A 24,914-nucleotide genomic window follows, 5' to 3' on the forward strand; every position below is an offset into this window, starting at 1 on the left:
CCTAGAGTTAACCTTAGTGTGCTGGGAGTGCGTTCATTCAGTCAGTTACTACTTGTTAATTGAGCACCTACTAAGTGCCAGCCTCTGTGCTAAGTAAGCACTGGGAACACACACCAGTGAACATAGACAGTTGATAGCTCACAGTCCCATCATGATAAACAAGTAACCCATAAATGAAGAAATCATTAAAAACTGTAAGAAATGCTATGGAGGACAAATGACAGGTGCTGTGAGATTCAACAGGGCCACCTGACCTCTTTGGGGGTCAGAGAAGTTCTCCCGGAGGGAGTAGAATTAACTGGGCAGAGGAGGAGTGGTCCACGTGCAAAAGCAGCATGGGGGATGCAGGGAGGAGCTCTAAGACAGCCAGTGGGGATGACATGCACCACTGAGGATTAGGGCAGCAGCCTGGAGCGGCTGGGAGAGCGCTAACTTTGGAGTCGCACAGATCTGGTCCAACCCAGCCAGAAACTTGCGTGACAAGTTTCAACCTGTCTGGGCCCCAGTGACCTCCTTTAGAGGGACGTGGTGAAGATTAAACAGAGTGATGTATGAAAACTCTTGATATAGCAAATGCCCTACCTCACTGTTAAATTATTGGCCTTTTTTATTATTTATTGAAGGTTCTTCTGTACCATATCAAGAAGATGGCCAAGTTTTGTGTTTGTTTCCTTCTCTTGGGGACTTCAGAAGGCTCCAAAGTAGAAGTGTTTGGAGAAGTGGAGACAGAAACCTCCCCCCCCCCCTTTATTTTTTCCCTTGCTTTATTTTTACTAGAAAATTTGAACAGTACAAGTAATAGATGACTTTTAAAAATAAACCTTTTATTTTGGAATAGTTTTAGATTTGCAGAAAAGTTTAAAACCTAGTACAAAGAGTTCCCATGTATCCTTCACCCAGGTACCCCTAATAAGCACATTTGTCAAAATTAAGAAGTTAATACTGGTACCTTACCATTAACTGAACTCCAAGTTCAGTTTGGATTTCACCAGTTTCCCCACTCATGTCCATTTTCTGTGCCAGGATCCAATCCAGAATACCACATTACATTTAGTCATTATGTTTCCTTAATCTCCTCCAATCTGCAACAGTTTCTTAGTCTTTCCTTATTTTTCACGACCCTGACAGTTTTTTGTTTTTGTTTTTGGCTGCTAAGTATGTGGGATCTTAGTTCCCCGACCAGGGATCGAACCTGTGCCGCTTGCATTGGGAGCACGGAGTCTTTTTTTTTTTTTTTTTTAAGGTCACTGCAGTAGTGGTTGGAATAAGAGGCTGAAAGGATTTTTTTTTGTTGTTTTTTGTGTTTTTTTTGGCTGTGTTGGGTCTTTGTTGCTGCGCGCGGGCTTTCTCTAGTTGCGGCGAGTGGGGGGCTACTCTTCGTTGCTGTGCGCAGGCTTCTCATTGCGGTGGCTTCTCTTGTTGTGGAGCATGGGCTCTAGGCACGTGGGCTCAGTAGTTGTGGCTCGCGGGCCCTAGAGTGCAGGCTCGGTAGTTGTGGCACACGGGCCTAGGTGCTCTGTGGCATGTGGGATCTTCCTGGATCAGGGATTGAACCCGTGCCTGCATTGGCAGGCAGATTCTTAATCACTGGGCCACCAGGGAAGTCCCGACCTTGACAGTTTTGAAATGTGTTGGTAAGATATTTTGTAGAATGTCTCTCAATTTGGGCTTTTCTGATGTTTTCTCATGATTAGACTGGAGTTATGGGGTTGGAGGAAGAATATCACAGAGGTGAAAAGCCCCTCTTATCACATCCTATCAGGGAGTACATAACATGACTTATCACCAATGATATTAACCTTGATTACTTGGTTAAGGTGGTAGCTGCCAGACTTCCCCACTATAAAGTTACTATTTTTCCCTTTCCGTACTCTAGTCTTTGGAATATAGGCTTGATTTTAATAGATATTTAAGAAAACATATTTGGAAATCTTTGCCCAACAGTGAGAGAGTATATCTCTTTCTCAAGCACATTTGAAGTATTTACAGATAATGACCACATTATCTGCTGCAAAGCGAGTCTCAAATACCAATGCATCAGTATCACATAGATTACAATATGACTACAACATAAAGACACGTAAAAACAAAACTTGACACAATACTTAGACTTGAGCTATTACGAATATACCATATATTAAAACTTGTGGAATGCAGCTAAAACAGTACATAAGGAGAAGTTTATAACTTCGAAGACCTTCATTGAGGAATTCCCTACAGTAAAGGGAGCGTGTGACTCATCACACAGGAGACTTACCTCCACTGACCAGTGTGGACAGGAGTTCAGAGGGTTTCTCCCCAGTGTTATGGTCTTGGGCACTCCTCCAGGACTTTAGCAAAACCCTGAGGGAATCAGAACCACAGTGAACCACTGAGATTGAATGGCCCACCAGTTCCGAAAAATGGAGGCACAGAACAGTTCCTATTCGATTCTACAAAGAAAAGGGATAAAGGGACCTATGCTCAATATGCTGCAATAGGGACTTCCCTGGTGGTCCAGTGGTTAAGACTCTGCGCTTCCAATGCAGGGGGCGCAGGTTCGATCCCTGGTCAGGGGACTAAGATCCCACATGCATGCCGTAACTAAGAGTTCGCATGCCACAACTAAGGAGCCCACCTGCCGCAATAAGACCCAACTCAACCAAATAAATAAATAAATAAATTTTGTTTTTAAGTCCTGTGATAAACCATAAAGGAAAAGAATATAAAAAAGAATATATATATGTGTATAACTGAGTCATTATGCTATACAGCAGAGATTGGCACAGCATTGTAAATCAACTATACTTCAATTAAAAAAAAAAAAGAAAAGGGATGAGATATTTTCCCCACGCTAGCTTTGTGAAATAAGTTTCAGTTGTGATATCCATCAGAGGTGTTGAGGGAAACCAGAGTTTATGTTATCTTTGATTTAGATCTGCTAAAGACATTGTTTTGTTGGGAGCAAGAGTTTTATAATTTTTTAAAAAAGCTGTCCTTTCCAAATGCAAGAAAGACAGCTTCTCAACAGTGAACAAAGTACACAAGAATATAGGTTTAACTTCTTCTTAAAATAAAAAATTCTAAGTAATGAAGTTTGCTCCGACGTCACAGGTATTGCCTTTAAGTGCTACCTTTTTCAGAATGGGCCACCTCCTTGTAAAACTCCCACCACTTCTAATAGACCCTGTGTGGGTTCTGCTCTCATAGGTTTAGCTGTCTTCTGCTTGAGGTGATCAAGCCTGGGAATACAAAGCTTCAAAGTGCCGATTCTTTGAGCTATTCCCTGGCAGCTTTACCAGGGAGATCATTAACGGTTAGGGTGGGATTCCTTGAGCTCCCTTGGAATGGGCTTGTCGAGGACCGCCCTTCCCCACCAGAGAAGAATGTACTAAGAAAACCTACCCTTCTCTTTCAGTCAAGCATTTTCTATGGCATGGGCTCAACCAAGCATCCCCAGCATCTCTGCTTCTCAGCTACGAAATATGATGTGAATGGCTCTCAGGAGGGGTACAGTGCACATCCATGTGTGGCAAACCTGCCTACCTTCAGGGGAAGGTGGATGGAGACATGCCTGGGATAAACCTAGAGTATGTCTCTAGCTGTATGCAAAAAACCAGAGTGAGTGTGGAGTCAGAAGTCCACACACAGGGAGAGGCAGAGCTGCAGGACAGGGAGTCCCAGAGGAATTCCAGTCCCCCCTGCTTGTTGTCTTGAAGGCCCAACTTGGCCTCTGCCCTCCCCTTATTTGACGACATAAGCTTTCCAATAAATATTTCTTTTTAAAGTATAAGTTAGATTTCTATCGCCAATACATCCTCGCTAAAAGCCCAAGTTTTCCCCTTAACTTGCCCCAAATGGCCAGTTGTTAAGGTGTTCCATGGAGGGTTTGCTTATCCATGTTGACCTTGCCTACCTAACGGGGATTCCAGCAAACAGGGCAGTGTATTGAGGTCTCAAAATAAACATGTAGTGACAGCCTTTGCTCCTGGCATTCAGACATCCGTCCATTCTCAGTGGCTTGTCCTTATTTGTTGGTCACTAAATTTATTTCCTGGTATTAAAAATAAAAGAGTAGGCACACTCCGTCCATGCGGGAGATGTATGGGTGATTTGGATCTTTTGACTAGAGGGGATGTTCTGGGGCAGCCACTCCAGTGGGGGCCCAAGTTGGCAATTAAGACTGCCTGGAAAATGGTGCTTTCAAGAGTGGGGGAAGTGAGCTCAGAGGAGCTCAAGGGGCCTATCGGGAGAAGAGGAGGACACCAGCCAAGGCAGTCCTAGTATGTGCAAGGCCTTGGCAAATATTTTTTGTATAGCCCCTGTCTATATAAACAATTTTCTTTAAAATGTATTACAGAGGGGAGTTCCCTGGTGGTCCAGTGGCAAAGGCTCTGCACTCCCAATGCAGGGGGCCCAGGTTCGATCTCTGGTCAGGGAACTAGATCGCACATGCCTCAACGAAAAGATTCTGCACGGTGCAACTAAAGATCCCGCGTCCTGCAACTAAGACCCAGTGTAGCCGAATAAATAAATAAATATTTTTTTAAAGATGTATTACAGGGAATTCCCTGGAGGTCCAGTGGTTAGGACTCCGTGCCCTCACTGCCGAGGGCCTGGGTTCCATCCCTGGTTGGGGAACTAAGATCCCACAAGCCATGCTGCGTGACAAAAAAAAAAAAAAAAAAAAAAATTCATGGGCCCCATGTGGAGCGTTGTGGTTTACTGATGAAGATTTAGATCATGGGTAGGGAAGAGGTGCTGAGACTTTATTTCTTGTCCTATCAGTGCATGTGAAGATTCTTGGTAATATCCAGACACCATCTCTTCCTCTTCAACTCCAAGAACCATCTCTTCATGTTATTTATTGTAAAATGTGCCATTCTTGCTTAGTTTCTTATTTCCCACTGCAAAAAAAGGTATGCCGTTTGTAACCTGTTAGTATTGAAGCAATATAGATCTTCTTAACTTTGTATTTCTCTAATACATTTCTTTACTTATATATTACATTACAATTCATACATTACTCATGATGCTGCAGCATCCATGGTGGTGGTCCCTACGTGCTGGTTTCCAAGGACTCTCTCAAAGATTTTTACTGTGCCTCATTGTTGAGAACTACGAATATCAATCTTACCCAGAGTATGCAGGAAAATGAGAATGATGATTTATTTTCTGGTCATGTTAAATTTATCATTTTCAATATTGTTTTGTAAATGTGGAGTAATACATCTTCCAATCATGACTTGAACTCTCTTTTTTTTTTTTGGTAGAAAGGAAAGTTGCTTTAATCAGAAAGCCAGCAATCTGGGGAGAAAGTAGACTCATGACCCAAGAACAACTCCAAAGATTCTGGTCAGCCATGACAATTTTTAAAGGGAAAAAGGGGAAATAATCGCAGTTAAATATTAAGGAGGTCATATTCTTTGTCATTTTTCCATTGCGTGCAGACCTGCTGACTTCTGATCTTCCTTTGGATGCTCTCCTGCCTGCGTGGTCTGCCTGCAAGTTTACCAAGGGGAAGCTAGGGGTAGATAGTAAGTCATTCTTTAACTACTTAATTCTTCATTATTACTCCTTCTAATCCAGGAAAGGAATCAACAGGTTAGGCAAGGCATTGTGTACATTCAGTAAAGCAAAAATCAAGAGTTAGGTTAAACATTACCTAGTGATATCATTTTTATGATTGAAGTCTGAGAAAAACAGAGATGAACAAACAGAAAAGGGACAAAACAGATGCTTACATATCTACTGTACAAAAGCCTAGATTTGCTGAGAAGACTGTATTTCTCTTTTTATTACAAGTCCTTTCTCTGAAGTCAATATTTCATTCTGTTTCTTGGTAATATATATTTTCTCTCTCTTTAACTAATTTTATTCTTTTTTTTCCAATTCTGGTTTTATTTATTTAAATTAATTTTTATTGGAGTATAGTTGCTTTACAATGTTGTGTTAGTTTCTACTGTACAGCAAAATGAATCAGCTATACATATACATATATTCCCTCTTTTTCAGATTTCCTTCCCATTTAGGTCACCACAGTGCATTAAGTAGTTCCCTGTGCTATACAGTATGTTCTCATTAGTTATCTATTTTATACATAGTATCAGTAGTGTATATATGTCAATCCCAACGCATCCATCTTCATTAAATTCCTTCTTGAGAAATTCTGTTCATTTTTTTTTTTTTTTTTGCGATACGCAGGCCTCTCACTGTTGTGGCCTCTCCCGTTGCGGAGCTCAGGCTCCGGATGCACAGGCTCAGTGGCTATGGCTCACAGGCCCAGCCACTCTGCGGCATGTGGGATCTTCCCAGACCGGGGCACGAACCCGTGTCCCCTGCATCGGCAGGCGGACTCTTAACCACTGTGCCACCAGGGAAGCCCTGTTCATTTTTATTTCTGGCTCCCTAGCATCGCTTTGGATTTGGACTCTGCTATCCAGAGTATTCACCAAGCCTCAGGGCTTCATGTCTTTTGAGAATCGGCTCAGCTGGTTTTCTAGGTTCTCATCCAAGTCTCGGCAAGAAACTGTTGGTTCAGCCAGAGCTTAGGACTGAGTCCTCTAGGATGCTATTGGAACACACTCTCCAGCTTGGCTTTGACCCTTTGGAGACTGACTGAACTCGCTAGGCAGTCAACCAACTGCGTTATTGTCCAGCTTACATCTCTTTATCTCAGTTAAAAAGATATCATGAGGGTTTGGGTCAAGGGCCTTTCAGGCATAATATGGTTACACACAGGCCTTCCCAACCTATTAGTCTCTGATTCTATCACAAAAACCAGATAGGATTACTTGCTATAACTTATTCTTGGGAATCCCTTACTGGCTCCTAGAGCTCATTGGTCCCTCTCTAAGGGTCTACATACTACCTATTTGGGAACAATTATAGTTTTGTTTTTTTTAAATAAATTTATTTATTTTATTTATTTATTTTTGGCTGCTTTGGTTCTTCGTTGCTGTGCACGGCTTTCTCTAGTTGCGGCGAGTGGGGGCCACTCTCCAGTGTGGTGCGCAGGCTTCTCATTGCGGTGGCTTCTCTTGTTGTGGAGCACGGGCTCTAGGCACGCGGGCTTCAGTAGTTGTGGCTCACAGGCTCTAGAGCGGAGGCTCAGTAGTTGTGGTGCATGGGCTTAGTTGCTCCACGGCATGTGGGATCTTCCCAGACCAGGGATTGAATCCGTGTCCCCTGCAGTGGCAGGCGGATTCTTAACCACTGCGCCACCAGGGAAGCCCCTCGATTATAGTTTTGAGTGAGTTAGAATTTGCCACACAGTTTGTCAGGTCTATCAGAATTTATTGAAGGGCTTCTTAACCTAGGGTTTGTGAACTTGCATGGGAATAAATTACATCTTTATTTTCACTAATCTCTGACTGAAATTTCGCATGTTTTCTAATTGTTAATGTAAGCAACAAATCACAGTAATGTTAGCATGACCTTGACTTTGTCACCAATACAATCATGGATTTTTCACATCATGCTGGAGTCATTGTAGACATTTCAAAACATCTTTCAAGTTCACAACTACTTCAAAATTATGGTACTTATAAGACCTGCTGCTAGATCTTGTTATTTAATGCATTACTAAAGAGGCATGTATATTACCATATTGCAGGTTTAAAAAATATTCTAATAGCTTTATTTTAATATAATCGGCCTCCCTTGCAATCTGACATATTTCATTTGATGCATTTAAAAATACGACTCTGAGAAGAGGTCTGTAGGTGTCACCAGTTTGCCAAAGGGGCTCATGTACAGAAATTCATGCTTGTCATGATGGTAGCAGCTCCTCCTCAGAAGCCTCAGGGGCCAGAGCTCTGCCCAGAGCTCCCCTTTGCCCAGACAGATCTCTTGAGGGGCAAAAGAACCCTCACCTCAACTTTGGGTTCTTGTCTTCTCTTCACTCAGGCTAAGCTAACACTAGTGAAGCTTTCCTTTCGACTACATGTCTTGGACTCTTTAGGCCATAATCACTGCATTCCTGAATTATGATTGCTTTCAATGCTGACCACAGTCCTGCCTTCCACACACCACACCAGCAGGGAGCACAGGAAAGGGGCCTGTGAGCAGAGTGAGAAGAGCGGCCCCCTTCATACAAGATACATCCATCCCTTGTTCTCCATGGCTTAAGACAGATGAGAGCACCATGTCATCGCACTGATTGGAGGCATGAAAAGTACATCGATGGAAAGAGCACATCGGCCTTGCAGCTCAACATCTCAAAAGTCCTTGGAGGAAACGGGCATGGCCGCTTCTGCCAAAGGGAGTGAGGTGACCACCCTGGGGGCTGGCTGGGGAAGGGACAGCAGAACACACAGGGTAAAGGACATCTGCTGCCCTTTTCTCCCATTTCCCTGGCTGCAGTAGGTCAGAGGGGCACTGTGGTCTGAACAGAGAGGTGCAAGCCAATACCTGGGTCCACACTTGCAGCTCAAGCGTCTGCAGTGGATTGTTGGTGGCTCACAATCTTAAACCTAGCCTGGTTCCAAAGTGAGTGAGAATCATCAGAATCATACTAAAACTATTTTGGCAGCCCAATCTTGCACAAAGGGTGAAAGAATTACTGTATCAGATAGCAAGAGTGAGGTCCTTGCCTGGCTGTCCTCTTGGAATCAGAGCTGGCTATTGGGCTCCATGACATGAGTCCTGGAGTATCTCAGGGCATCTGGTCAACCCCACACATAAGTGAGAGGGGGGTGGGGGTAAGATAGAGGGTTGAAGAGTTCTTCAAAGAAAAGTAATGGAGAATGAGACCCACCCGGGATGGACATGGTCTGGGACGGGGTAGCTGTTCCTAGACGGCACCTCTGGCCAGCCCCAACCACTGAAGTGAGACTTAGAAGATTTCAAGGTAGAAATTTCTGGCCAACAGGACCCACACGGGGCCTGGTCTGGATTGGGGCACCAGGCCAAGATGGCATTGGTGGCCTGGAGAGGCACTCAGAAAATTTTGGGGAATACCAATCCAAAATGCAGTACCATTTGAAGCACAAGGTCTGGGGCAGGGGACCTCTTACCTAGATCTAATGATATTTTCTACCTCTACCACTGGATATTATTCACTAAGACTTAACGGTCCAGCAAGAAACTGGGTTCAACGCTGAGCCAATGAATCTTCCAGCCACCCACCCATCCATCCAACAAATGTTTATTGAGCACATACACTGTGCTAGTATTGCGTTAGGTTCAGGAGAAATAGAAGTGGATCTTCTCAGCCATTTTCCACACCAAGCTAGTTCTGCACAACTGAAAAAGGAAGAAAAGGGAAAAAAAACTGGCTACAGATGACATACCTCTCATACATCTGTTCAGTTAAACACTTTTCTCAATTATGGCTTTTGAAAACTGTTCCAGTTACTATGGTTCCACACAATTTACCCCAAAACTTAGTGGCTTAAAACAATGACAATATTTATTTTGCTCATGAATCTGCTATTTGGGCTGGGGTTATCTTGTCTCTGCTTTGCTTGCTTTCAGGTGAGTTGGCTTGAAGCCTGGGGACTGGAATCATCTGAAGCCTTCCTCACTCACATGTCTGGCCATTGATGTTGTCAGCTGAGACAGGTTGTCTCAGGTTGTCAGCTGGAACATCTCCACATGCTCTCTTCATGTGGTCTGAGCTTCCTCCCAGTATGGTGACTGGGTACTGAGCGTGAGCATTGCAAAAGGGGGTAAGCCAGGTGGAAGCTGAATCCTCTTTATGACCTAGCCCCAGAAGTCACCAAGCATTACTTCTGCCCTATTGGCCAGAACAGTCACAGCAGCCAACCAGACTCAAGGAGAGGGACTATGGATCCATCTCTCAGCGGGAAGATGTTGGTTACATTGTAAGAAGAACTGGGGGATGGATTATATATATTGGTGAGGTCAGTTCAGGAAAAAAGTCTGCCACATAAGGTTGATACAACTGCTCCATTTTGTTTCCTTTTTTCAAATGCAATACCTTTTAATACACAGTAGTTAAGTACATGATACAAAGTGATTATTCTGACTACAGTTTCAGATGAAGACAATTCCCCAATTCATTCTACTTTTATAGTTAGAATTTACGATGTAGAACAGATTTGAATTGTGCCCTGTTTGGAGGATCCAAATGTTTTATTCTGTATAGCATTTCATATGTCTCTTCAGTCTATTGTGCATGCACACTTTTCACATATGTTTCAAAGTGTTCTGATGTTTAATTTTCCCTCAAGGTGTTTGTGTGTGTTATAACTTTATTTTTATGTTGATTTAAGAGAAACCCTGAAAAAAATTTTAAAAATTGGAAAAGAAAAAATGCAGAAATATAATATCACCTTTAAAAAATGACTGCTCACTTGTATCTTTCCTCCACCCACCACCCCTCACCTAATATTAAATCTTGTCATCTTGGTCAGTACATTAGTCCTTATACGTTACATTTTTTATGTAGAAGCCACATTCTTTTTTTAGCATTTTATTTTATATTGGAGTATAGTTGATTAACAGTGTTGTATTATTTTCAGGTGTACAGCAAAGTGATTCAGTTTCATTTATTTATTTATCTTTTGGCCACACCATGTGGCCTGTGGGATCTTAGTTCCCCGACCAAGGATCAAACCCATGTCCCCTGCATTGGGAGCACAGAGTCTTAACCACTGGACCGCCAGGGAAGTCCCACAAAGTGATTCAGTTACACATATACATGTATCTATTCTTTTTCAAATTCTTTTCCCATTTAGGTTGTTACATATTATTGAGCAGAGCTCCCTGAGCTCTACAGTAGATCCTTGTTGGTTATCCATTTTAAATATAGCAATGTGTACATATCAATCCCAAACCCCCTAACTATCCTTCCCCCCTGCAGAAGCCATATTCTTAATTTAAAATTATTTATTTATTGCTTATATGATTTTTGTTTCCATTGTTCCATTGCTACATGTTTGTCTGTTAAAAATATTTAGGTGTCTTGGGTTGGAATTGAACACCTATCTTTTTCCCATTAAAATTAATGGAAGGGCTTCCCTGGTGGTGCAGTGGTTGAGAATCTGCCTGCCAATGCAGGGGACACGGGTTCGAGCCCTGGTCCGGGAAGATCCCACATGCCGCGGAACAACTAAGCCAGTGCGCCACAACTACTGAGCCTGTGCACTAGAGCCCGTGAGCCACAACTACTGAGCCCACGTGCTACAACTACTGAAGCCCATGCACCTAGAGCCCGTGCTCCATGACAAGAGAAGCCACCACAATGAGAAGCCTGCGCACCACAACAAAGAGTAGCCCCCACTCTCTGCAACTAGAGAAAGCCTGCGCACAGCAACTAAGACCCAATGCAGCCAAAAATAAATAAATAAAAATTTAAAAAATTAATGGAAATATATATTTTTTTCATTTATCAGCTTTTCACTTAGAGGCAGAATTTTCAGGAGTCAATTAAAGTCATCAGGTGGGAGATAGATGTACTTTCATCATCTCCCTAAAAGCTTTGACAGCCTCCCAGTCCTCTGTGTCTGTCATTTTTCCAGTTCCCATCACCTATTGCTCTTCTAAGCCGTCACCTCCATTATCAGCTCCTTACCTGTCTGACATATTACAGATGTTCCATATTTATTACGTTAGGAATGAGTCTGGTTGAATGTAACAGGTAACTTGACAAACTGTGGTCTAAAAAAGATTTTTTCCCCCTCATAAAACAGGAAGGCAGTCCAGGGTTTGTGCAGCTGCTTGAGTACGACCTAAAGAACCAGACTTCTTTTGTCCTTTTATTTCATCTTCCTTAGCACAATCCTCCTCATGGTCTCAAGGTGATTGCTGCACCTCCGGGTGTTGTGCCTTAGTTCCAAGCATGAAGTAGGGGAAGGGTGAAGGTCACAAACTTCTCCAAAGAGTTCCTTTTTATTCTGGAAGGGAAGCTGTCCCTTGGGACTTCTGCCTACATCTTATTGGCCAGGACTTTGTCTTATTGCCACTTCTAGCTGCAAGGGAAGGTGGGAACTGTGTGCTTTGCTTTCCAGCCTCTGTAGTTTGGAAAAGCAAGGGATAAGTGATTGGAAGAAATATTGAGAGCCTCTTACAACATGTGCCACACTGCGTTTAATTGAAATGTATTGCTTCGATCCACAAAGTATCCTGGATATAGCCTGTTCTTGTCCTGGAACATTCTTCCTTTTCCTTTTCTCTCCTTTCCTGGGTATGTATGTGTGTGTGTGTGTGGGAGGAGACAAAATATTGAGGAAACACTCCTTTTTTTTTTCCATGAGGATACCAGTTCCTTTGTCACTCCTTCCTCCATGGTCTCTTCTAACTGAGGGTAGGGAGGAGGAGTCAGCATCTTCTTTGCTCCATTCTGCTCTTTTCAGACACCGTGACTTCAGCACTACTACCCTGATCCCTTCCTCTATGAATATCAAGGACAGTTCAAGGCCAGGTTCTCCCTCCTCTTCTTTCTCAGCCCAAGTTTCCTCCTTTACACTCCCAAGGGACTTGAGCTGTATCTCTCTAATGGTATTTATAATTTTCTTCGTTGAAGCTGAAACCAAATAATTGGAAGTGGTACTGTTTACGAAATGTGTGGTGCATTGTAGGTGCTCAAACCGGTAGCTCTTGCTATTATTACTACTATTAATAATGTCTTATCGCCTATATCAGACTCAGCTCCTTAATGACAGGCTCTGAATCTGATGTCCGATTCATCTTTGTAACACACATCTGGCCTGGAATTGAACATTGCTCATAATGCTATCAATATAAGGGGGCGGCGGGTAAAGGACAACATTTCAAAGGAAGGGTTCTGTACTGGTGTGAGAAATTCTTAGAACCTGAGTGGGAGCCAGAATCTTGCAGAGAAGACCCTTACTCCGTCCGCATCAAAAACACGCAGAGTCCCAACTGTTTCGTAGGGACGCATGTGGACCGCCTTCACGCCTGTGTTGCGATGAAGTAGGACAGCCCGTCACTTCACCCCTCCTGCTCCTCCGGAAAGGGAGGCGGGACTATACCCCGCGCGCGGCGATCTGGGATAGCTGCGCACGCGCAACTTCCGGCTCCGTGTCTTGGGAATTATTTGACGCCGCCGCTTCGGCCCCACACAAGCCTCTGATCAGGCGCGCCGCGCACGCGCAGTGATCCTCTAGGCTCGGGGAGTTATTTGACGCTGCCGCCCCTGGCAGTCGGAAGTTGCCTGAGCAGAGCCTAGCCGGCCGGCCCGAGTGGCCTTCGTCGACCCGGGCGCCCTGGGAGAGTCGCTGACGGGTGGACGGAGCGACCGTCTGAGGACAGCCGGCCGGGGCAGCGAAAGCGCCGGGCCTATGGCGCGGGTGGCGTGAGGCGGAAGGCCGAGTGCGGCCGGCGGCGGCGGCGGCACCCGCCCCAGCAATGCGGGCTCCGCCCGTCGCCTCAGGTAACCGGGCGGCCCTCCCCGTCGCGACCGGACCCTCCCCTCTCCTCCCCTCCGGGCGGTCTAGGGATGGCTAAGCCTTGTTTCTCGGCCCTGGTGGCTCCAAGGGCCCTTCGGAAGCGCATCTCATTTTGGTGGGGGGACCCACGGGGTCCGGGGCAGCTTGGCTGTGGAGTCGGCGGCTTCTGTCCGGTCTGTTCAAACCCGGGGTGGCCCTTGAGAGCTGCCCCGGCCGGGCGAAGCTCTTTCCTGGCAGCCTGGGGGAGGGGGCGGGTCTGGAGCGGAGCTAGACAACTCTGGCGAAGAATCTGGTCCAGCAGAAAGGTTGGTCGAGTGGCTGTCGCCCTTTGGGACGATGCTGCCCGTTGCACGGTGACTGTCGGAGGAGGAAGAGTTAATAATGAGAATAAACAGCTGGCCCTTGTTAAGCGCTTACTATACACCGGCCATTGTGCCAGACCATTACGTTCACCCCATCAAACTTCACAACAACCCGGTACGGGAGGATGATTATCCCCATCTTACTGACGAGGCAACTGAGGCCCTGAATGGTTAGGTGACTTCCTTGCCCAAGGTCACGGAGCTGGTAAATTTGACTCGAGATTCAAGTTCTTAACAATTAGGTCAGTGGCTCTCCAACTTCGCTGCACGTAGAAATCACCTGGGGCAGCTTTTAAAGATTCCTGATGCCCAGGTAGCAGAGCCAGGCCAATTAAATCACCGTGTTTGGGAGTGGGGTCGGTGGGGGAAGCCAGACAGCAGTATTTCTTAAAGATCCCCACATGAATTCAGTGTGCAGCAAAGTTTGGGAACTGCTACCGTAGATAATTCTGCATCTCAGTTTAAGTGTGTAGGAGAATTTTCTGGGAGTTTGTTTAAAATGCAGTTTCCACCCGCAGAGATCTTTTCATTAGGCCCACGGACTACTACACCTTGTGAAAGCCTGTTGGGGGTGGGAAGTAACTTTCTCTGCAGGATTTGTGAGTCAGCTGGACCTTTTAAAGTGCGTGCATCTCATGCAAAACTGTTAGTTTGCAATTTTCCTGGATACACAGTACTCATGGTTATAGTGTCTCTGATTTTTGGGTCTTGTTTGAATATGCTGTTATCTGCCTAGTCTGTCCTCTGTGCTTTCTCCCTGCTCCGCCCAGACACACACACTTCTGCTGTTTCTTACACACATGCACGTAGTCTTTTCTTCCCATCTCTGGCTGCATAACTCCCAGCATTCAAGAAGCCTCTGTGACCCTCACGCCTCTCACTCCCAACCACCTTGGGTCTTTCCTGTTTGCTCTTTAGCATCATCCTAATGGAATTTACCAGTGATTTTCTGTGTTTTATTAGATTGTGAGCGACTTGAGCCATGTTTTCTCATCTCTGTATTCCTCCCAGTTCTTTGACATACAGACTCACAAAGGTTTTACTGAATGGAATGTTTGTGTCCCTTTTATGTCACAGACTGCATGCCGCAAATCGATTCTTCTCTATTTCCACTTTTGCAAAAGGTGTTTGGTAGTTCTTGCTCTACAGAGTTTTGTTCTTTTTGCTTGAAAATATTCTAGTTAGGTTCGTTAACTTTTCCATCCAGCAGTTAAATAAACACATTGAGTTCTTACAACTGGCGAGACACTAGGGAAGACTAACTATGTGCAGTCAACATTGGTTGATTTTTTTTTTAAATTAATGACTTCTTACCATATGGTGTCATATAGTAAGACTTCATGATGTTTTTTTTTTTTAATTTTATTTATTTATTTGTTTATGACTGTGTTGGGTCTTCATTTCTGTGCGAGGGCTTTCTCTAGTTGCGGCAAGTGGGGGCCACTCTTCATCGCGGTGCTGAGGCCTCTATCGCGACCTCTCTTGTTGTGGAGCACAGGCTCCAGACGTGCAGGCTCAGTAATTGTGGCTCACGGGCCTAGTTGCTCCGCAGCATGTGGGATCCTCCCAGACCACGGGTCGAACCCGTGTCCCCCTCATTGGCAGGCAGACCCTCAACCACTGCACCACCAGGGAAGCCTTATTGCTTTTTATTATATAGTTTTATCACAGTCAGATACAATCAGTTCTGTAGTGGAGACCTTTTTATTGCCCTTAGGCCTTTGCATGTGTTCCCTACTAAACACTATGCTGTCCAAACTAGCGTTTAGTTGTCATCCACTAAATGTTACCTTGCTGGTACTTGGTAAATACTAGTAGATGGAAGTGCTGTTGGTAGTAGTTCATCCTGTTACCAGGAGGGATGACTTAAGAAGTACTTAATAAAGATTAAAACCTTGATGTCAGAGGAATTGACAAACTTAGTATATATTTATTACAGAATGCCTGAACTGCTGTTGCCCAACATATTTACAAATTATAAAGGAAGGCAGCCTGGTAATTCAGATTATCTTTGTTCTTGGCTGGTCTTAAAACCATGTAAGGTTTATAAAAGTGATTGAGTGAGTATGTGTGTGAAGGTCATTATAAAGAGGTTTTTGGACAATAAAGATTTTCTATAGTAGTTAAATATGGTAAAGTATGTGGACTGAATGAGAAACACATTTCACGTAATGACATTCTTTACATCATACAGATTGTTATAGAAAGAGTTTTCTTGGTTCTGTTTTGTACTATTTACTCAAATTTTAGGCTAAGGCTAATGTAGAAACTGATGGGATAATTTATGTTAAATTCAGATACTCAAGAAACTTGCCCTTGTTTCTCTGATCAGATATGGGCAGAGTATCCAGTTCTGGCCTTAGCACATGGAAGAAACTCAATCTTCAAGCCTGAGGTTTAAGTCTCTAGTTTGATCCCCCAGAAAAGGTGAAAAACTACACATGCTCAGTTAGAGACCAAAAATGACTCTAATCATGATAGCCTGAGACCTAGAAATGGATTCTTTTTAATTTGAGGTACCCATCAGTGTTAGCAGATGTGTTCCCTGACATGTGTAAAGGGCTTTTCGATAGAATATATGATTTTCTTTGGTGTAAGACGATTAAACGTTTTAGAATTAAGGTACATGGAGTTTAAGTTTTAGATGCAGAAAATAGGTAACTTGCCCAAGACTACATGGTTGGCTGTAGCACATCTAAGAATAGAATGCAGGTCTCCTTCCTCTGGACTCAGTATCCCCTTCCACCCTCATGCCCCTCATGTGAGAGGATGTCTTGTTTCTTGTTGTTGTTGTGTGTGTGTGTGTGTGTGTGTGTGTGTGTGTGTGTGTTGGGGATGGGGGAAGTGGACAGAGTAGTCTGCTATGTTTGAGATATTAAGTTAGATATATAATGAGTGCTTGTAGTATGACATGTACCTTGCTATATAAACTGGAGATATTAAGATAAATAAGACACAGCCCCTTCAGGAATCTACAGTCTAGTCAGGGTTGTAATAAAAGTAAAAGTATAGTATCTAAGGCAGCTCTGTCAAATAGAAATTTCTGCAGTGATGGAACTGTTCTGTATCTGCACTGTCTAATGTGGTAGCAGTTAACCACATGGGATATTGAGGACTTGAAATGTGACTAGTTTAACTAAGGAACTGAATTTATAATTTAATTTAAATTTAAGTAACACGTGGTTATGGCTGCTGTGTTAGAGCAAGTCTGAGGCATAAAAGATGAGAGCTGTGGTGGAGGTGGGAGCAGGCAGGGTATCCATACTTTTTTGGACAGACTAGCAAAAACTACCTGTTTTCACTTTTGGGGAGGAATGCAGGCAGAACCTGTCTCCCTTTCTTGTAACTCAGGTGTTTGATAGGATCCTTAACAGAATCTGGTGCACAGGTGAATACATTCCTTTTTGGCCAAGCTTGATTGATATTTGCCTTGGGGGTCAATAGGAGTACAACAGAAATATGAAATATGTTCCTTGTGCCTTTATTAGTTGTAAAGGTTATATGGATGACCTTGAATGCACTTATGCACCTTAAAATCCAGCATTTATTTACTCAGTTCATTTATTCAGTGTTTTGGCACCCTGTACCCTATTTTTCCTAAGAGAAACAAGGCATGCCTGATAGTGTGTACCTTGCATTTGTACAGCTCAAAGTACGTTGACTTAAGTTGTTTTATTTGATCCTTTTCCCAAGTCACTTTAGCTAGGTACTGCAGGTATTCTCCCTGTTTTACAGGTGAGGAAACTATGACAAAGAAATGCCAAGTGACTTGTCCAAGGTCATATGGTGAGGTACGGAGTCAGAACAAAAGAAGGAGCATTGAACTTCGAGGCAAGAGGTGGAGTTTCTTGTCCCAGCTCTACTGTTACTTGATGTGACCCTGAGCAAGTTGTAGAGGCTAGTGACATCTGTCTTGCTTAAATTTCTAGGCTTGTTATTGAACTGAAATGAAATAACATGTGAAAGCTCTTTGAAAATGATCAATTATGCAAAGGTACATTGTTATCAAGCAAGATCTGCAATAGTTTTTCTGTTGTAGGATGCCACCTTTGTAACTCATCATGTCAGTTACCGTGTTGAATACTGCTGTATGATGGATTTATTCATCATGGATTTCTCTTGTCTTCTTCACTATGAAACTTTCTCTTGGGCAGCCATTGTGTCCTATTCATATCTGCCTCCCTACATGTTAGGACAATACCTGACACATAGCAGGTGTTTAATAAATGTTTGTTTAATGAAATGACTGCTGTATGAATTTACAAAGTTAAAAAAAACTGTTCTCTGCAATTAGATTTGAAGTTCCTTGGGAGCAAGGATGATGTTTATTCATTATTATAGTCCCTGTGCTTGGTGTATAGAAGGCATGTAATAAATATTGGCTGAGTTAATTGATGTAATTAATGCCAAGCTGTGGTCTTAGTGTGTCTACCACTGTATTGATCATTTTGGTAGTTTGTCAATTAGACCAAACCTTCATGTTACTTTGTGGTAGTACCTACAAGTCATAAACTGTTACCCAGCACACAGTGACCTGATAGTAGAAACATCCAGAGATTACCTAGAAAATGGATACATGCAGAGTTGGGAAGGAGATTAAGTGATCTGCAGGGTAGCACTGTCATCTTTACTTTCCTCCTATCACTTCTGGAGTATTGAAAGTGGAGACTTCTCTGCTCGCAGCTCAAGTTGATAGCCAACAGAGCCTAGCTGGGAAGGAGACTCATAGGATCCTAACACAGCAGTCAAAGCTCTCAGCCGTCTGACTTCAGTATCTCACCACAGTGCCCAACCCTCCCTGCAATGTTCCCATCCTTCCTTCCCTCCCCGTCCTCAATATGTTAGAGACACTGGAGTCTGCTTTCCTGCTGTCCCTTCAGCCTGTCTTAGATACTTCCATCAAATTTCCTTAATAGGAATTCAGTTCCTGTTGTATTATTCCTATGATAAAGTTAAACTTTCTCTCATTCTCTGCCCTCAGTTTTTACTAAGTTAATTTCAAATCTCCAATCTGAGGATTCATAGTATTCTTCCTCCATAAGAGCTGTCGTTTGTTGATTGCTTACTATGGACTAGATAGGACCAAACATCTTACATGTCTTGATTCTCTAATCACAGCTCCAAAGTAGGCTGTTATCCTACTGTTATTTCCATTTAACAGATGAGGATGCTCAGACACAGAGGTAGAGCAACTTTTGCAGGATTTTCCAACTTGCAGGTGGTGGAACTGGGATTTGAATCTAAGAAGTCTAGTTCCAGAGTCCTGGCTCTTAACCAGTCTCCTGTTTGTTTTCATGCTTCTCATCTCTGTTTGATGGCTATATTATAGTATATAGAGTTAATATGCCCTAATTGTGAAGGTATTCTATTATTGATGGACAGTTAAATTCTGATCACTTCCCCATCTTATGTGCAATACTACGGTGAATGAATGCCTCGTGCATTTTTCTATTGAGTTGTTTATCAGGATAAATTAAGTGGTATTACTGGGTCAAAGCACCTGATATTACTATGTCTCCCACTGTGTATTGGCAAAACATTCGTGCTATCCTTGGGTGAATGGTTAGGCATTAGCCTGAGGTGCCTTACAGATGTGTCAGTTTATTGGCAGGATAGAGCTACAAACAATTCCATGGCAAGTGGACTAGGCAATCAAGGCCCAGCAGGGTTTTACCATGGTGCTATCCTGAAAGGGTGATGCACATATGAACATCTTTGCCCAGGAGGACCTAGGCTGTGAAACAATTCTGGTTCTTGAAACTACAGATGTTCTTTGAGATCTCTGGGTTGCTTTGGACAGCTTGAGGTGCAACAGCAAGAGGAGGCTCTTATTTGTGTGTTTAAGACTAGGCTGACCACTGACAAAACTGGACCCAACGGGACTTACCCTGCCAAATCTGTGACATTACACTCTGCCCTCATCTTTTTTTTTTTTTCTTTTTTCCTAACAGCAACAAACATGAAACAAAATGAAGTTATATGACTTCCATAGTTGGGTAATAAGCCCAGACCCTGGATCAGAGGTGGGTTAGGGTGACTTTCAGGGCAGCAATGGCTCATTCATAGTGTATGCCTCCCTACCTTCCCTCCACAAGAGTCATGCTAATTCAGTTAACAAAACTAGCATATGCCTTTATCTTTGATCAGAGGCGTAAACTGACCCATAGATGAGTTCTTTTTAGCTTACATCCTGTTTTTTTTTTTTAAACTTGAATTAGTTGCCAACATTTAAAGAGTGGACTTCACAGAGATGTCCAGATTTTCTCTGTCTCTTGAAAAACTGGATTATCAGGCAACACTGGGTCTACATTCCTTCAAGGTAATAGTTGGCTAAGGCTGAGTAGTGATTGTGTCCTTTAAAGAGAACCTTAATTCTCTAATTTGCCCCAGTGTGCACCCTACCCACTTCACCCCATGTTTGGTTTCCTAGACTGGAGGTTTTCATCCTTCCCAGACCTAATATTGGTAATGACTGCTTCAGTATCCTGAAATTAACAGATAATATATAACCGACCAACACATAGAATTTTTAAAAAATCTGTGAAACTAACAATAACAAATGATAACCATAAATTACTATCCTTCCAATAAAATTGGTATTTCGGTAAAAATGCTCAGGTAGAGCTATACTAGAGGACATAACAAAATGATCGGATGCTTGTGTCTACTTATAACTTGAGAAAGTAAGACAGTAATATGGCACTTTATATTTGACATTTGAAATAAGGGCTAAGTAAGTAGCATGTAGTTCTTGTGATTGTGTTCCTGACAGCAGTGTGTGGTATTAGCAACTCAGACACCACAAAAGGTATGGCCTTTGGTGATGTGATTGTTCTGAAATGGTGAACAATTCTTGGTATGGTAAGGTTCCAAACATAAAAAAGTTGAATCTTTCCTCGGTTTGCATGGTTAATTGTGTTACTGGAAAATTAAGTGTATATTAAAATAGCACAAAATATTTTGTATTTATGAGTAAAATGAAGTTAGATTTTTAGCCTTAGACAATTAAGAACAGAATGATTTTCTGGCAGACATTAGAAAGTCAGGTGAAATGTAGCAAAATTATTCATTGTGCAGGACTGTCACCTGGGTTACAGGATGTCTAGATATCTTGGATCTACCCATAAATACCAGTAACATGCCCCAGTCGTTGCGTTAACCAAAAGTGCACTTAATATTTCCAAAATACCCTGGGCGGGGGCAGTCCTTTTTTTTTTTTTTTTTTAAATTGAAAATCATTGCCCTAAACTCTTGAGTGTGTCCTGTTGGCCTTACCTCCTAATCATTTTGCTAGTTTAATATTTACAAAATGATGCCTTTGTTACTTTGTGTTTTTTTTTTTAATGTTTGTTTCCAATGTTTATTTTCTCTTCATTGTTTAATTTGCATCTGCAGTTGGCCCTTTCTGTTGGTGGGTTCCGCATTTGCAGATTGAACCAACCATGAATCAAAGATATTTGGGGAAAAAAAAATCCAGAAAGTTCCAAAAAGAAAAACCTGAATTTGCTGTATGTAAGCAGCTATTTACACGGCATTTATATTGTAATTAGAACTATTTACATAGCACTTACATTGTATTAGGTATTATAAATAATCTAGAGATGATTTAAAGTATATGGGAGAATGTGCATAGGTTATATGCCACATACTTTTATATAAGGGACTTGAGCATCTGTGATTTTGGTATTGTTGGAGGGTCCTCGAACCAGTCCTCCGTGGATACCAAGGGACAGCTGTAATTATAAGGTACATCTTTGTCTTATTATTTTTTGTCTTTTATGCATTTTGTTGAAATTTAGCAGCTATGTTTTTCTGTTACATGTGTTAAATATTTAAGTTCAACTTTTTCTCTCTCTCGGTCTTAGTTGCAGTACGTGGGCTCTTTAGTTGGGGCATGTGGGGTCTTTAGTTGCGACATGCGGACTTCTTAGTTGTGGCATGCATGCAGGATCTGATTCCTGGACCAGGGTTTGAAACCAGGACCCCTGCATTGGGAGCGCAGAGTCTTACCCACTGGGCCACCAGGGAAGTCCCTACCTTACATGTTTCTTGAAGCATTTATTTCATTTTCTTCCATGTAATCGTTTAAACATTAATAGATTTGAAGAATTTAAATCTCTTACATTTAAAAACTTTTTTTAAAATTTTAAGAATTTAAGAGATATTAATCCTGTTTTGATTGGTCTTTCACAGTGTTTTTTCAAGAAAGATACTCCTGTCTTTTTTTTTTTTTTTTAACTTTTTTTTTTTTTTGCGGTACGCGGGCCTCTCACTGTTGTGGCCTCTCCTGTTGTGGAGCACAGGCTCCGGACGCGCAGGCTCAGCGGCCATGGCTCATGGGCCCAGCCGCTCCATGGTATGTGGGATCCTCCCGGACCAGGGCACAAACCCGTGTCCCCTGCATCGGCAGGCAGACTCCCAACCACTGCGCCACCAGGGAAGCCCGATACTCCTGTCTTTACTCCAAAATTGGGAAGGGTGGTAGCTGTTTCTTAAAAATGCAAATTCCCAGGCCCTAACCCAGACCTACAGAATTGAGCTTTTTGGGGATGGAGTTTTGAAATCTACATTTTAAACCAGAGGGCCCCCCCCCCCAATGATTCTTATGTGTACAGTGGAGTTTGAGAGCTAGCTTTTTTTTTTTTTCTTAAAACATTTTTTTCCCTCCAACAATGTATTATCCGAAATGGCCACTAAATATTATTTAAGTATTCCTTGAATATTTGAAAACCATCCAACTACTTTTTTAATACTAATAAATAGCTTAAAGCAAATGGACATTTTCAATTTTTATATGTATACAACATGCAAAATTTTGGACTTCCTTCAGTGGCATAAATGGAACACCTTCTAACATCTTCCTTTTTCCCATTGATAAACCTTGGCATTCTGAAACATTCAGTATTCACTGTATGCCAAGGACTTCTCAAAGATTCAGGAAGTGAGGTTTCCCCTCAAAAAGAAGGTTGACACACTTGTGGTGAAGATATCTTTATAAAGCTAACGAATAACCAAGCGTGAAGCTTAATATTAATAGCCTGTAGTAGGCACTCAGAGCTGGTGAAGAGGGGTGACTGGAGGAGTCAAAAAAAGTTTTACCGAAGAGGACATTTGAGCTGTGCTTTGAAGTGTGAAGACTTCATAAGATGGAAAGAGGTGGGGACAGCATGAGCAGTAATATAGAGTATGAACAAACTTGTCGGTTTTGAGCAATCATCAGTAGTTCTTTGGGTCATAGCTTGGAGGATGGGGTGGGAAAGTGGCCATAGAAGATAAAACTGGGAACGTGCATAAGCAATTTCAATTAGAATTTTAGCAAGGTTTTTTTCTTTAATTGGATAAAGTCATCTTAACTTTTATATAAAAGAGTAAATGCCTCAGAATAGCTGATAAAGTTTTGAAAAAGAGTAGTCAAAGTAAAGGGAGCTTCCTTTTCAGATGTTAAAACATTCTGTAAAGCCACTGAATTTAAATCATTATGGCTGGACTTCACTGGTGGCATAGTGGTTAAGAATCCGCCAATGCAGGGGACATGGGTTCTAGCCCCGGTCCGGGAAGATCCCACATGCTGCGGAGCAACCAAGCCTGTGCGCCATAACTACTGAGGCTGCACTCTACAGCCCACGAGCCACAACTGCTGAGCCTGCGTGCCACAACTACTGAAGCCCGCGCGCCTAGAGCCCGTGCTCCGCAACAAGAGAAGCCACCACAATGAGAAGCCCGTGCACCATAACGAAGAGTAGCCCCCGCTCGCCACAATTAGAAAAAGCCCGCACGCAGCAACAAAGACCCAATGCAGCCAAAAATAAAAATAAATAAATTAATTAATTTAAAAAAATCGTTATGGCATTAACATAGGAATAGACAAATAGTTGAACAGAACAGATTTGTAAATAGATTCCTATATAAATGAGAGTCTAATATATGACAAAATTGGTATTTCAGGTCAGTGGGAAAGGACGTGCTTTTATTTTTTTGTTTTTTTGTTTTTTGGCTGCATTGGGTCTTCGTTGCTGTGCATGGGCTTTCTCTAGTTGTGGCGAGTGGGGTCTACTCTTCGTTGAGGTGCGCGGGTTTCTCATTGAGGTGGCTTCTCTTGTGGAACACGGGCTCTAGGCACTTGGGCTTCAGTAGTTGCAGCATGCGGGCTCAGTAGCAAGGATGTGTGTTTTTTTAGATGTTGGGGGTAGCAGTTTATTAATTAATTTATTTATTTTTGCTGTGTTGGGTCTTAGTTTCTGTGCGAGGGCTTTCTTTAGTTGCGGCAAGTGGGGGCCACTCTTCATCGTGGTGCGCGGGCCTATCACTATCGCGGCCTCTCTTGTTGCGGAGCACAGGCTGCAGACGCACAGGCTCAGCAGTTGTGGCTCACGGGCCTAGTTGCTCCGCGGCATGTGAGATCCTTCCAGACCAGGGCTCGAACCCGTGTCCCCTGCATTAGCAGGCAGATTCTCAACCACTGCACCACAAGGGAAGCCCAAGGATGTGTTTTTAATAGATGATATTGACACAACTTACTATACATCTGTAAGAAAATAAAATTGGATCTTTCCTATACCACTCGTAGAAGTAAATTCCAGGTGATATAAAACTTAAATGTGAAGAATGAATTATCTTGCATGAAAATCTAGTAACTACATTATACACTTCAGGGTTATGTTTTTAAACTTATGGACCTAGGTGCATAATAAATATTTTATGTATTTTACATTATGACCCAGAACATATGCATATATAAAAAATGAAACAAGTCTCAAAGAACATTGCTTACCTTTACTGTGTGTGGTGCCTTTATTGTATATTCTATTCCATATAATTAAAAAGTATTATCTATTTCATTTATTTTATGACCCACAGTTTGAAAAACACTGATACAGGGGATAGGAGGGAGAAATCACCTAAGCCAGACTCAAAACTAGAAGTTATAAAATAAAAAAATATATATTTGGCTAGAATAATGAAATTTCACTTCATACCTACCAAATTGGCAAATAAATATGTAAATAAATCTGATTCTTGGCAAAAGATTGGGACTGAGAGGAGGAAGGGCTCTCATCCATTCTTAATGTAAATAGGAGTTGTTACAGCTTTTTGGGAATCTATCTGGCAAGACCTGTTAACATTAAAAATATATATACTCTTTGATCCAATGGTTTCACTCTTGGAAACTTGTTCCATAGAAATTAAAAGGCCAGTA

At 42.5% G+C, this 24,914-nt stretch overlaps 1 protein-coding gene across 1 annotated transcript in view; it reads left to right on the plus strand.

Moving 5' to 3' along the window:
* Positions 1 to 13,258: 13,258 nt before the first annotated feature.
* RALGAPB (Ral GTPase activating protein non-catalytic subunit beta) overlaps positions 13,259 to 24,914 on the plus strand; it is a gene marked incomplete at its 3' end in the record, with an annotated part of 96,782 nt that continues 85,126 nt past the window's right edge. The window contains exon 1 of the mRNA XM_079720291.1: positions 13,259 to 13,339. The remainder of the gene's footprint in view (positions 13,340 to 24,914) is intronic.

Source organism: Hyperoodon ampullatus, assembly GCF_949752795.1.
Source record: "Hyperoodon ampullatus genome assembly, chromosome: 14".
NCBI classification, from domain to species: Eukaryota; Metazoa; Chordata; class Mammalia; order Artiodactyla; family Ziphiidae; genus Hyperoodon; species Hyperoodon ampullatus.